The sequence below is a fragment of the Cupressus sempervirens genome, chromosome 1 (assembly GCF_028749045.1).
Source record: "Cupressus sempervirens isolate cs-2001-9-10 chromosome 1, ASM2874904v1, whole genome shotgun sequence".
In the NCBI taxonomy this organism is placed as follows: Eukaryota; Viridiplantae; Streptophyta; class Pinopsida; order Cupressales; family Cupressaceae; genus Cupressus; species Cupressus sempervirens.
Window position 1 is genome coordinate 294535939 of NC_143118.1, and position 12570 is coordinate 294548508.

A 12570-nucleotide genomic window follows, 5' to 3' on the forward strand; every position below is an offset into this window, starting at 1 on the left:
ATCCTTTTTGAGGTCATTTGATAGTCATTTACAAGTTTGTATTTCACAAGGTAAGTTTCCTCTCCTTCTCTATTTTAATATACATTTCCATTTCCTTGCACTTAACTCTTACATTGCACAACTACTTAAGGAATTTTTGTATTCATTCTCCAACCCTATAACAATCACATATTTTTTTGCTTCAGTGCTCCTTTATCACTTGGTTGACACTAATCTTACTTGATCTAGCTACCGTAGAGTTGGGATTGAAAGGATCAATCTCGTTAACTTCCCTTTGAGGCACAAGGTTAATAAACCACCCTTGAAGTGTGAAGTAGTTGAGACCTATTCTAATTGCTTAAAATTTCACCTTGTACACTCCTATACAATTATTCAAAGATAAATCTCTACTATTGGGGTGCACAAACATCTAGATGTAGATGATTTATAATTTTTTAATCCTATAAGTAATTTCAGTTCACAAACATAAAAGTAACTTAATGTTAATAACTTACCTAAATATGAGGTAGCAATACAAACTATAGTCACAACTTATAGTTTGTATTACAAAAATAACCTCCAGTCACAACATCAAAATAAATTGCTTCTCTTAATCACTTTTCTCCAAATACACACAAGGTTTACATGAATTAATGATAGAAAATACAAATTGTAGTCACAACTTCTAATTTGATCTACTACAGTTGTTTCCATGCACAACTTTGAAATATATTGCTCTTTATATTCACTTTCCTTTCACATTAGTAGTACAAATCATAGTTATGCTTTCTAAAAATTGGTAGATCTTTCTTGCATATTAAAAAGATATTTATTTAAAATGAAGGACACTTCTTTATATAGGCAAATAAGTGAGATAGAAATAGAGAAAAAGGTGGTAGGAACTCAACCACCTTGACTAAGTCAAATACAAAAGAAGATTTGTTCGATTACATGACTAAAGGTATGAGTAATTGGATTACACTCAACCTATATTCTAAATCTACAAAGCTAGAAAACATGTAAAAAAGCATTGAAGAAAAGTTGGAATAATAAAAATCAATCTTTAAAGATTGTCCACAAAAGTCTTATATTTTGTGATAAAATCATAGAGCATTGGAGGATATGGAATTTGTTGGAATATTTAGAATAACTAAGAGGGGAGGGATGATTCATTTACCAAGGTCCAAATATACAAATAAAACTTTTTAGTACTCAACAAACATATATGTGCATGCATTGATTAGATCATCCAATAACTCCATAACTCTGTATATTATTGTTGAAAATATAAGGTAGGAGAGGTTACTAAGAGCATAGGGGTGAATTAGGAACCAATATAACTTTATCTTACTTCACCAATTAATCCTTCATATAATATTTCGATCTAATTGCATGCATGAAAGAATGAAAGTAATAAAACATTCATAACTCTTTGACACAAGATATGGTGACCCATAAACCTTCCAATTAGAAAGTAAAACTAGGGTGGGGATGATACCCACAAGCTTTAGTACCATAGTTTAAAGTTAACCTATTAAGGCTTATAATTGACCACTTCTAGTGATCTACCCTATTAGGAGATTTAGCAAAAGACTGTTAAGTCTACCCTATTAAAGGATTTGAATGATGCACCTATTAGGATGAATGAGTGTTTGATCTCTAATTTGCAACTCTAATTTACTAAATGATATTCCTTGAATTACAATGATCACCTGGCTATGAGAGATAAATCTTTGTTGTCCCTTATATTACTTGTAGCTTTCTTCAATTCACACTCATACTCATTGTATTCTTTTTCACGTACATGTTTTGATATGATACAAGGGATTACATGTATACCAATCCAAATCACAACTTACTAGAACTAGTTACAATACCAATTTCATAATAATTCACAAAATTGGCCCAACTACTATAACTTGAGTTTTGAAGACAAACTCAGTGATGTTTTGATACATGGAAAACACTATCAGTGCTCATAAATCTTTGGAACTTTGTTGAAATTGAAGGTCAGTCCATACTAATCATTTCCAAGTAGATCAAACTCGGTCAGCACTGTGTGACTCGGTGAACACTAAGAAACTCGATAGCTTTTAAACCACTTGGTTGACACTGCATGACTCGATCAATGCTAGAATCACATTTTTAACATATGATATCAATAGATATAGTATAACTTGGTTAACATACCATAGCTTTATTAACACTACGATCTTCATCACTTTCACTAACTAGCTAGGTAACCTCTACTATGCTTGGTTTGCATTATACATAGTCTACAAAGCTGTGTAAACTTTGCTTAGCTTGGAAAATACTACAAACTAAATTAGGTGCTCAGCAGATAGTGTATTCTAACTACTTGTCTGGGAACAAATAAATCACTTGGTTAGTACTAAAAACTAAATGATAACCTCAGTAGCAACTGTAGAGCTCAATAGCAATGTAACCATTTGACTAAGTGTTGAGTCATTAATAGACAAATTGACCTTAATGTCAGCAATCTCCCCCTTTGGAATTAGTGACAAAAACACTCATCAAAAAAACAAAAATAAAATTGAGCATTAAAAACTATAAGTCAAAAACTTCCTTTATCATCATTTTGAGTCTTCAACTTAGTTTTGGCTTCCTGTTGCTGTTGCTCAATAACATACTATATTTTTCAAAATTGCTTTTGTAAAGATATTTTATGCTTATCTATACAAGTCTTGGTATAATACTATACTAATCCCCTATACATAAATCTCCCCTATATACATACATCTAGAGTATAGCATACTTCTCTTCCTTTATCAATATCTTCTCCCTCTTTATACAATAGACAATATCTTCTCCCCCTTTTTGACATAAATGCCAAAGGTTTATAATATCTATATGTTAATACCAAAATGTAACAAGAAAGTAAAGTGTACCTTCAAGATTAGTACCATAGTCTTGTCTCAATTCTCTTGTAATACTTTACTTGCATGTAATGCAATCTAAACTTTTGCTAGTAATTCCATCATGTGATCAGCTATGGAGAACTTGTTATCATGGATGAGTATCTTTGCATGAGTAATGTATTTTTGCAATGAATCCATTTTTGGAAGAATCATGCCCTGAATTTCTACAAGTGTGGCCTTGATCCTAGCTTCTTCCTTCAATAATTTTGCCTACAGATTTGTTAGAATTCTGATCTTTGAGTAATGTGCATAACTATGACTTGGTTCAAGTGACAACTAGTGTGCACTTTCATTCATATCTTCATCTATGAATAGTTTATCCTTGATCTCCTTTGTGAAGATAGGTGTATCACTTAGTTTGACAAATAATGGAATAATATTATTTAAATATGTTTCCAGAGAACTAAGAATAGTAGATAACTCTACTTTATCTATGACAATTCTCTAAGTAACTTATTCCAACACTATGTTCTCAAATTTCCTTGAAGCTCTTTGTAGTAGTTTATCTAGTCCATTCAAGTCTTCATTATATTTATGAACAATTTCAGCTAACTAGTCCAGAATGGGTTGTTTTCCATCAACCTAAAATCTTAGAGCATCAATAAATATGCTCTTTATATCTTCAAAAACTTTATTTTATTTCTTCTTGTCTTCTCTAAGATTTTGTTGCTTAGTTCTCTTCTTCAGTAGTTCACCCATGGTATCCATTTTACTAGGGGTGAGGGTAGAGATATCCTAATTTGGAATAACTATGTCCTTATCCAGATCAATTGCTTATGCATCTTGTTTATCCTTTTCCTTTAGAATGGTAGAAACAATTTGTTTACCCTTATTTAGAACTTCAGTACTTGGTTGAGACTAGTTCTCAACTATCATTGTACTAGCTATGGATACACTTGGAATAGAAATAATTATAGAAATAGATGTAGTAGCAATAAATGTTGAAATGGCACCAACAATTAGAATAATTTGTTGTTGCTCAGTCGAGCTTGATGATGGGGTAACTTGTTCTATGGAAGATGAAGTGTTGGGAACTTTAGTCAATGTTATACTCACCAGAATAGATCTAGAGCTTGGTTGGGTTCTTTGTGTAGTAGTGGTATCCACAACCAACTTGGTAAAAGCTTTCTCGAAGCTAGATTTCACTAAAGTTGTGCTTAGAGAGTGATTAAATGAAGCCATGACTGCTACTACAATTTTCTCTACATTTGTTTCCTCAATGCTTTGTATATCTAGTAAGTTTCCTCTGGTAGCTCCATGTTCCTCCTTCTCATCATCTAGATCGACATCATCTGTCTCATCATCCTTTATTTCTACTTCTTCTTCCTCATCTTCATCATTCTTGTCATCAATGTGTACCATAAATTCATTGGGTTTGTGCAACTTATAGATATTTTTTTATGTAGTAGTAGTTGTCTTCACCAAAGATTTAATATCCTTAAGAAATATCATACATGTGTTGAATTTGAGAGTAAATTTATTTTCACTTTACTTCAAGGATTCCTTCACTTCCTTCTTGCTAAGACTCGTCATTATTTGCTTTAAAGTTTGTTCAAAGATGTCCTTGATAGTCTTTGTTGCACCTTCACATCTAGGTTTAATCACCTGTAACAGTTCATGAGGAATTTGTTGTGCAAGCTCATCCAATAAGTACTTCCATTTGCCCAATTTTGACATAAGCATATCCTTAATCTTCTTTTTCTCTTCTACATTCATGGTCTCATACTTAAGAGATTTGAAATTTTCCATGCCAGATCCTTCTTCCATCCTTTTCAGATTTTCTTGGAATTTAGGTGCATATCTTTTGAAGATAATTTTATTAGCTTCATCTTCACTTAACTTCAACTTCTTCTTAGATTTGGCTACCCTTCTTCTAAATATAGCAAGGGAGGATTTGGTAGGTTTGGTTATGATGACCTTCCCCTTCTTCTTGGGAGGCTCTTCCTTCTTAGATTTAGATTCCTCTACTTCATCCTCTTCATCATCATCATCTACATCATCTCCTTTTTCTTCTATTAGAATGAGAGTAGAACTTGCTTGTTTTGTTCTTTTCATTAACTTTTCTATTCTCTTCCTTCCTTTGTTTATTGCTTGAGGTAGCTTGATCTCAAGCTTAATTCTTTTCTTTTCTTCATCATAAGTTCCAAAATAGATGGCTTTAGGATCCATAGGCTCATTCAATAGAGCTTCTATAATATCCTTAGTGTCATCAATGTTAACCTCACATTCTAGAGGCTTAACCCATGCAACTCTAGGTTTGACTTACTGAATGTATAATTTTCCATAGTTAGCCATGAAACAAATATATTTCTCATAGTCTTCCACAAGGCTCCTAGGTATCCTAAACCTATTTTTAAAATTCTCTTTGAATGATTCAAAAAAACTATCCATGATGCTATCAAAATTCTCACCCATTTCTACTATATACTCATTGATCTGATATAAAACTAGAACATCCTTCCTCTATACTTCAAAACCTTTGGAAGGGAAAATATTTTGAACAAAGAAGAATAAATATGTGAAAAGAGAACAAAACTTACATGGGTTATTCTTTGACACTCTTATGCTCTCCATGTTCTTTTTGAATTGGTTCAACAGCAACTCAACAAGGCCAAAGGATGGATTATCTTTCACCACCTTGTATGTGAGATCAATAGCTTTGCTTGATACAATGTTCAACCTACTAGATTTTTATATTTTGTGTGCAATCACATGTATGCCAAACTTCAACTCCATGTCTATCACAACATTTAGCTTTATGCCTCTTCCATCCCATATGGAAAGAGTCCTCTTGGTTATTTCAGTCCGACCAAGGGTTTTGGTCATCTTTCCTTTGTTTAGCATTGGAAGCCCAATGGTTCTATGAATCATTTTCTTAGTAATTTGAATGAGTTGATCCAACCATAAATTTCCATTATGAACATGACTTATAATAATTCTAATCTATTTGACTTGAAAATCCCTTGGCAAATGTGAAATTTGTGTCAAACCCTTGGTTCGCAAATGTTGATGCTTGGGTTTGAATGCACCATCCACACATAATTTCTTGAATGCCTCGCTTATTTCTAGGGTTCTAAGTTCCTAAATAGAACTATGGAAAAATGGACATATGTCATGCATGTGTAATACCTTGGGTGGAATTTGAGACTATGCACCAACTAGGTCAAGTGCTTCTATAATTGTCAAACTCAACTTGAATGTAGGTGCCTTTCAGTCAACTCCACGAATCAACATTTCAGAAACTTTCTTGACTTTGTTGCTTGATGATGCCATTTCTCAATAGGGTTTCTACAAATGTAATAAATCTTCAAATAAAAATACTCAAATCACTCAAGGGCTCTAATTTCACTCTTCACTCTGTGCTCTATAAAATTTGCGGTGAAAAAATGCAATTGATCTCTTCCTTTTAACTTTTTTTTTATCACCATTAATGCTTTGTACTTCATACTCACTCAATGATAGGATGTCCTCTATGTAGTATAGTATTTAATGATTGGGAGATATCTATAGCTTGATAGAGTCACCATCACTTGGTAGGAACTACCAACTCTATGTATGTAACTTGACTTTTCTCGGTAAGGTCTTTTACTTCTCATCATGCTCGGTGATCCTTGTGTATCTTGAATGTTGTTATGGATCTTTCTTCTAGCTAACTAGAACTAATGTTAGATGAATTTTTTTGAATCATAGTTCCATTTATTTCTATAGGGGACTAAGTTGAAATGATTGAGTCACCCAACTCATTGACTTGGGTGTCATCCACTTCATGATTTTGATTTGAATTCTCTAGAGATTTTGGTACCCATTGCGACCTCATTTTCTTTTTGATATTGTCAGCTTTGGCTTTATTTTAATCTTGAAATCTACCTGTGTTCATATAGTTCTTGGAAAGGTGTCCAACTTTTGTACAAATAAAACATCTTTTTTTAGTATCTCTTCTCTATATGTCATGTTTCACACAGTTTGTTCCAATGTGCCCAAATTCACTAGAGTAGTGACATCTACACCATGTGTTGTAATCTCATCCAAATATTTCTTTCACAATTTGTTCTATTGGATTCCACTTCTTGGTTTTGCACTCTGAATATTTGTGTCCTTGTTTCTTGAAATTGTGACATTTACCTTCAAAATTTGGTTTCTCTTTACGTTCACTTGCACTATGACCATGCTTATTGTAACTTTAACACTTTGCATTGAATTTTGTCTTTCCATTACTCTAGCATTTGTTTGATGTATGACCTATCTTACCACAATGATTGCAAGTAGGCCTTTTATCCTTTTGAGCTCTTTTTTGAGATGATTCACCTTCTTCTGTATATCTTATTCCATATTTTCCTTTGTGTCTATATTGACTTTGTTCATTCAATTGATTCATGTTTTCCTAAGATTTCATCATTCTTTTATAGGTTTACTTTTTAATTTTGAGATCATTTTGTAGACTTTTATTCTTTGATCTTAGATTCATAAGCTCTTCATTTTCATTAGTAAGTTTATCAATAAAGTCTACTTTCTTAAGGGATACTTGTTGAATTCCATTGTTCTTTTTTTCTATCTCTTCTTTGGCTTTGTCTTTTTATTCCATGACTTCACATAGTCTAACTTGACTGATCTTCAAATACTCAATTGATGCATCACTAAACTTTTTTTAGTGAGCTTCAAATAAGGGAATGATCTTTAGCTTACCTCTTAGATACAAAAATGTAACCTTAGGTAACATCTTGGTGAATATGTCTCTAATTTGTTCTTTTGTATTAACATATTCCAATTTCACCTCTTTTCTTGCACCAATTATCTCAAAAAATGATATATTATTCCAATGTTCTTTGTCTTGGTATGCATCACTGGATTCTTAGAAATTTTGATTGCATTGGTGTTATCACAGAAGATAACTACTAGATCCTTGATTTCTTCCTTCATACCTGACAATAGTTGTTTGGACCAAATTATGTTGGAACAATTGACTATTGTTGCAACATATTCTGCTTCTATTGTAGACTGAAAGATGCAATTTTGCTTCTTGATTGTCCAAGACACTAGCCTCTTTCCAAGAAATAATGCTCCACCACTAGTGATTTTCTTGTCATTAATACTTCCTACCCAATCAGCATCAGTGAAGGCTTTAAATTCAAGGTTGCCTCCTTTCTTATACCACAAATCATAGTCTTCATTAACTTTGAGATATCTCAAAATTCCTTTTATTTTCATCATATGATTTTCCTTTGGATTAGTAGAAAATATTGCCACTATACCAACTACTAATGCATTATCAGGTCTTGTGTGTAATACATACTAAATTTTTCCAATCATTGATCTATATATAGTCTAATCTACCTCTTTGGAATCATCATTTTTGAAAGCTTGTTCCCCGTAGACATAGGTGTTCCAACTAGTCTAGAATCCTCCATTCCAAATTTATTCAGTATTTCCTTGATATACTTTGATTAATTAATGTAGATGGCATTCTTCTTCTATTGAATTTGTAGGCCAACAAAGAATTTAATCTCTCCAAACATTGACATTTCAAATTGTTTACTCATTTCCTGAGAAAAAGATTTGCACAAGTCATCATGTGATGAAGACACAATCCAAGACAAAAATGAACACATCAAGAAAAGGGGAATATTAAATTTAGTACAATGAAATAAACTCAGAGATGTGCCCTATGGGCTTACAATGTGGTCTGATTCTAGAGAAAAATCCTCCTCATAGTACCCTCTCCCAAACTCCACCAAAAATTGCCTTTACAATGATAGAAATATCCTTAAGTAAACCAAATTAGGTTTAGGGTTAGGAATAAATTTTAGAATATGTCATTTGACATCCACTACCAAAACAAAAGGTTCTAGAAAACATGTCAGAAGTCAGTGTAAAATTAGAAGAATCCAGAAATGGTAGTTCAACTTCCAAGAGGCATAACTTTTGATCTAGGACTCCGATTGACGAACGATTTAAATTTTCAGAAAGCTCTCTAAGCACCCTATAGCACTATGAACAAGATTTTTTTTTCCCCATTTTTTGGGCCCGTACAATGCCATTTAGTGCCTCAAATTTGACTTTTAAGTGCTCTTAGGAGGTCTTCAAGCAACTTAAAACTGTAATAACTTTTAAATTGTAAAGCCTTTTGACCTAATTCTTTTTCTAGAGTGCTTTAAATTATAATTATAATCAACCCTCCAACATAAACCCTATAAATCATTATAATTATGGCTCAATTAAAGAATAACCTATTTTCTACATTGGCATGCATCCCAAGGTGCTCAAAAACTCTAACTTAGAAAAACAATAGTGGACCTATGAGAGTTGGAATCTTTATTTGACCCAAATGGGTATCCAAAAATGAAAAAAATTTAAATGAAAACTAATACTAAGCATATTTTTGGGTGATATAGGATTGCCCTTACACCACTGGATGCTCTTGCATTAGATGCCCAGGGTAGATTGAAAAGTGACCCTGTCACTTTATAGTTTGTAGAGGAAAACCAAAATGGGAAACTTCTATTGTGGATATCCATGTTGAGTCTTCTATTGTTCATCCTTTCCACTTCACCAAGTATTCTTCATACTATCTATTTCTGGTACTCTAGCCAACACAAATATCTAGAATTTCTTCAATCTCTTCCTTCTTAGAAGTAGGAATTGGACACGGCTCTAGCATCAACTCCTTATCTACACCATCATCATGATAATATATTAAGTCTATAATATTGAAAATAGAAGAAATGTGAATCCCATATGGCAACTCCACCTCATATGCATTCCCTGAATCATGTTTCTTCAAAAATTTGTAGGGACCAAATTTCTTCATCTTCAGCTTGTTGTAGGTACCCACTGGAAATCATTCCTTCCTCAAATATACCATAATCTAATCTCCAACTTGGAACTCCTTATGTCTCCTCTTTTGATCTACCCTAGCCTTATACTGTAGGTTCATCTTGGTAATATGTGTTTGCAACTCCTCATGTAGCTTCTTGACATGTTCAACAAAGTCTCCTACCTTAGCACTTGTCCTCTCCTCTTGCTCCATCTTCCTTAGCTCTGGTACAATCCTTGGACTACACCCATACACAATTTGGAATGGTGATCTACTAGTACTCCTATTTATAGAATTATTGTAAGAAAATTCTACTTGTGGTAGAATCAAATCTCATCCCTTGGGTTTATCTCCTACTAAACACCTCAGCAAATTGCCTAGACTCCTATTCACTACTTCTATATATCCATTAGTCTATAGATGATTTGTAGAATTGAACTTCATTCTATCTTAAACTTCTTCCACAAAGTCATCCATAAATACCACACAAATTCAGTATCTCTATTAGAAACAATACTTTTTGGGAGACCATGTGGCCTCACCACCTCTCTAAAAAACAAATATACAATATGCACTACGTCAAGAGTCTTGTGGCATGGAATGAAATGTGCCATCTTAGAGAACCTATCAACCCACCACAAATATTGAGTCATTACCCCTTTGTGTCCTTGGAAATCCAAGAACAAAATCCATACTTATGTCCTCCCAAGGCTTCGATGGAACAGGCAATGGTTGATAGAGTCTAGTATTGTGACTAAATCCTTTGGTTGTTTGACATATTTGACAACTATGTACAAACTTCTTCACATCCTGTCACAATTGAGGCCAAAATTAATGTTCTCTAATAATGGAAATGGTCTTATGTCAACCAAAGTGTCCTGCCATCCATCCACTGTGCTTCTCCTTGATCATGTTTTCCCTCATGGAACTTCTTGGGATACATAATTAACTTCCCTTGAACAACATACCATCTTGTAATCTAGCCACCTAGTCCTATCTAAAGTAATAGGTTCTTTACAAGCCTTCAAAACCTCTACAAAGTTAGGATCCTCAGGGTACAAATTCTTGAGTTCATCAAACCCAACCACTTCAACCTACATTACTGTCAGCAATATCTATCTCCTACTTAATGCATCTACAACCTTTCAGACCTTTTACTTCTATGTTTCAATACAAATGTATAGCTTTCCATGAACTCTACCAATTTCAAATGTCTCTGATTCAATTTATCTTGGCTATTTAGGTACTACAATTCCTGGTGATTAGTATACAAGACAAATTCTTTTGGCAAACAAAGATGCCTCCTTTTCTTTAAGGCTTGAACTATTGCATAGAACTTCTGATCATAAAGAAAGTACTTCTTCTTTGCATCATTCAATTTTTCACTAAAATAGGAAATAGGTTTACCTTCTTGGCTATATATATCCCCGACCTAGTCCACTTTGTTGAAATTAGGAAGTGCCAACATAAGTTTCTCTGTCACCTTCCTCTTTAGCAATTCAAAACTCCTTGTAGCTCCTGTAGTCCACTTGAACTCTTTTATTCCCCCTCTCATTGTTTCAGTTAGGGGTGCACATATACTACTAAAATTTCTAATGAACTTCCTATAAAAAGTAGCTAGACCATGGAATGACTTCATCTCAGTGGTAGGCCTTGGAGTAGGACATTCCAAGATGATCTTCACCTTCTCTAGGTCCATTTTGAAACCCTCAACTAACACAACAAACCCCAAATAGACTGACTCCCTTTTGACAAATATACACTTCTTCAAATTAATCAACAATTTCTCTTCCCTCAAGCTTTTGAGGACACTATGAATGTGCAATAAATGTTCATTCAAAGATTTACCAAAAATCAAAATATCATCCAGATAGACAATAACAAATTTTCTCAAAAATTTCTTTAGTACCTTATTCATAAGCCGCATGAAGGTGCTTGGTGCATTGGTCAGTCCAAAGGGCATGACTAATGACTCATATAGATCCTCCTCAATCTTGAATGTAGTCTTACACTCATCTCCCTCTCATATCTATATTTGGTGATAGCCACTCTTGAGATCTATCTTTGTGAAGTACTAAGCTCCACTCAAACAGTCCATAAGATCATCCATTCTTGGCAAAGGAAACTAATACTTAATGGTTATTCTATTTATAGCCTAAGAGTATGTATACATTCTCCACTCTCCATCCTTCTTTGGTGCTAGCACTATAGGTACTACACATGGAATCAGGCTCTCTCAAATCAAGCCTTTCCTTAACAACTCATCAACTTGTTTGTTTAGCTCCTCAGTCTTAGTAGGAGTCATCCTATAAGAAACTTTTTTAGGCAAACTAGCTCCAGGGACTAAATATATTTGATGAATGATTTGACTTACTAGTGGCAATCCTTCTAGAACATTATCAGAGATGACACTCCATACTCATTTAATAGACCTAAAACTTCAATTGGAACTTCACTACTACCTTCCTTATCTTTTCTAGGAAACAAAGCATAACACATATGCTAATGTATCATGCCATCCAAAAAATTTCTTCCATCAACAAGACATACCCTAGCACTACTTCATACCTTTTCACCCTCCTTTATCAAGGGCTTCAATTTGTGGCAAACTCCATCCTTTGTCAAAGAGTATGTATTTGCATGACCATCATGTATAGCGTGCCTATCAAACTGCCATGACATTCCCAACAATAAATGGTAGACATCCATTAGAATGATGTCACAGAGAGCCTCATCATGGTAACTCCCAATCTTGAACTTTACAAAATATTGCTCACTAACAAAGACCTTATGATCATCCTAGACCCAAGCAATCTAATAGGGTTGGGGGTGTTTCTCCTT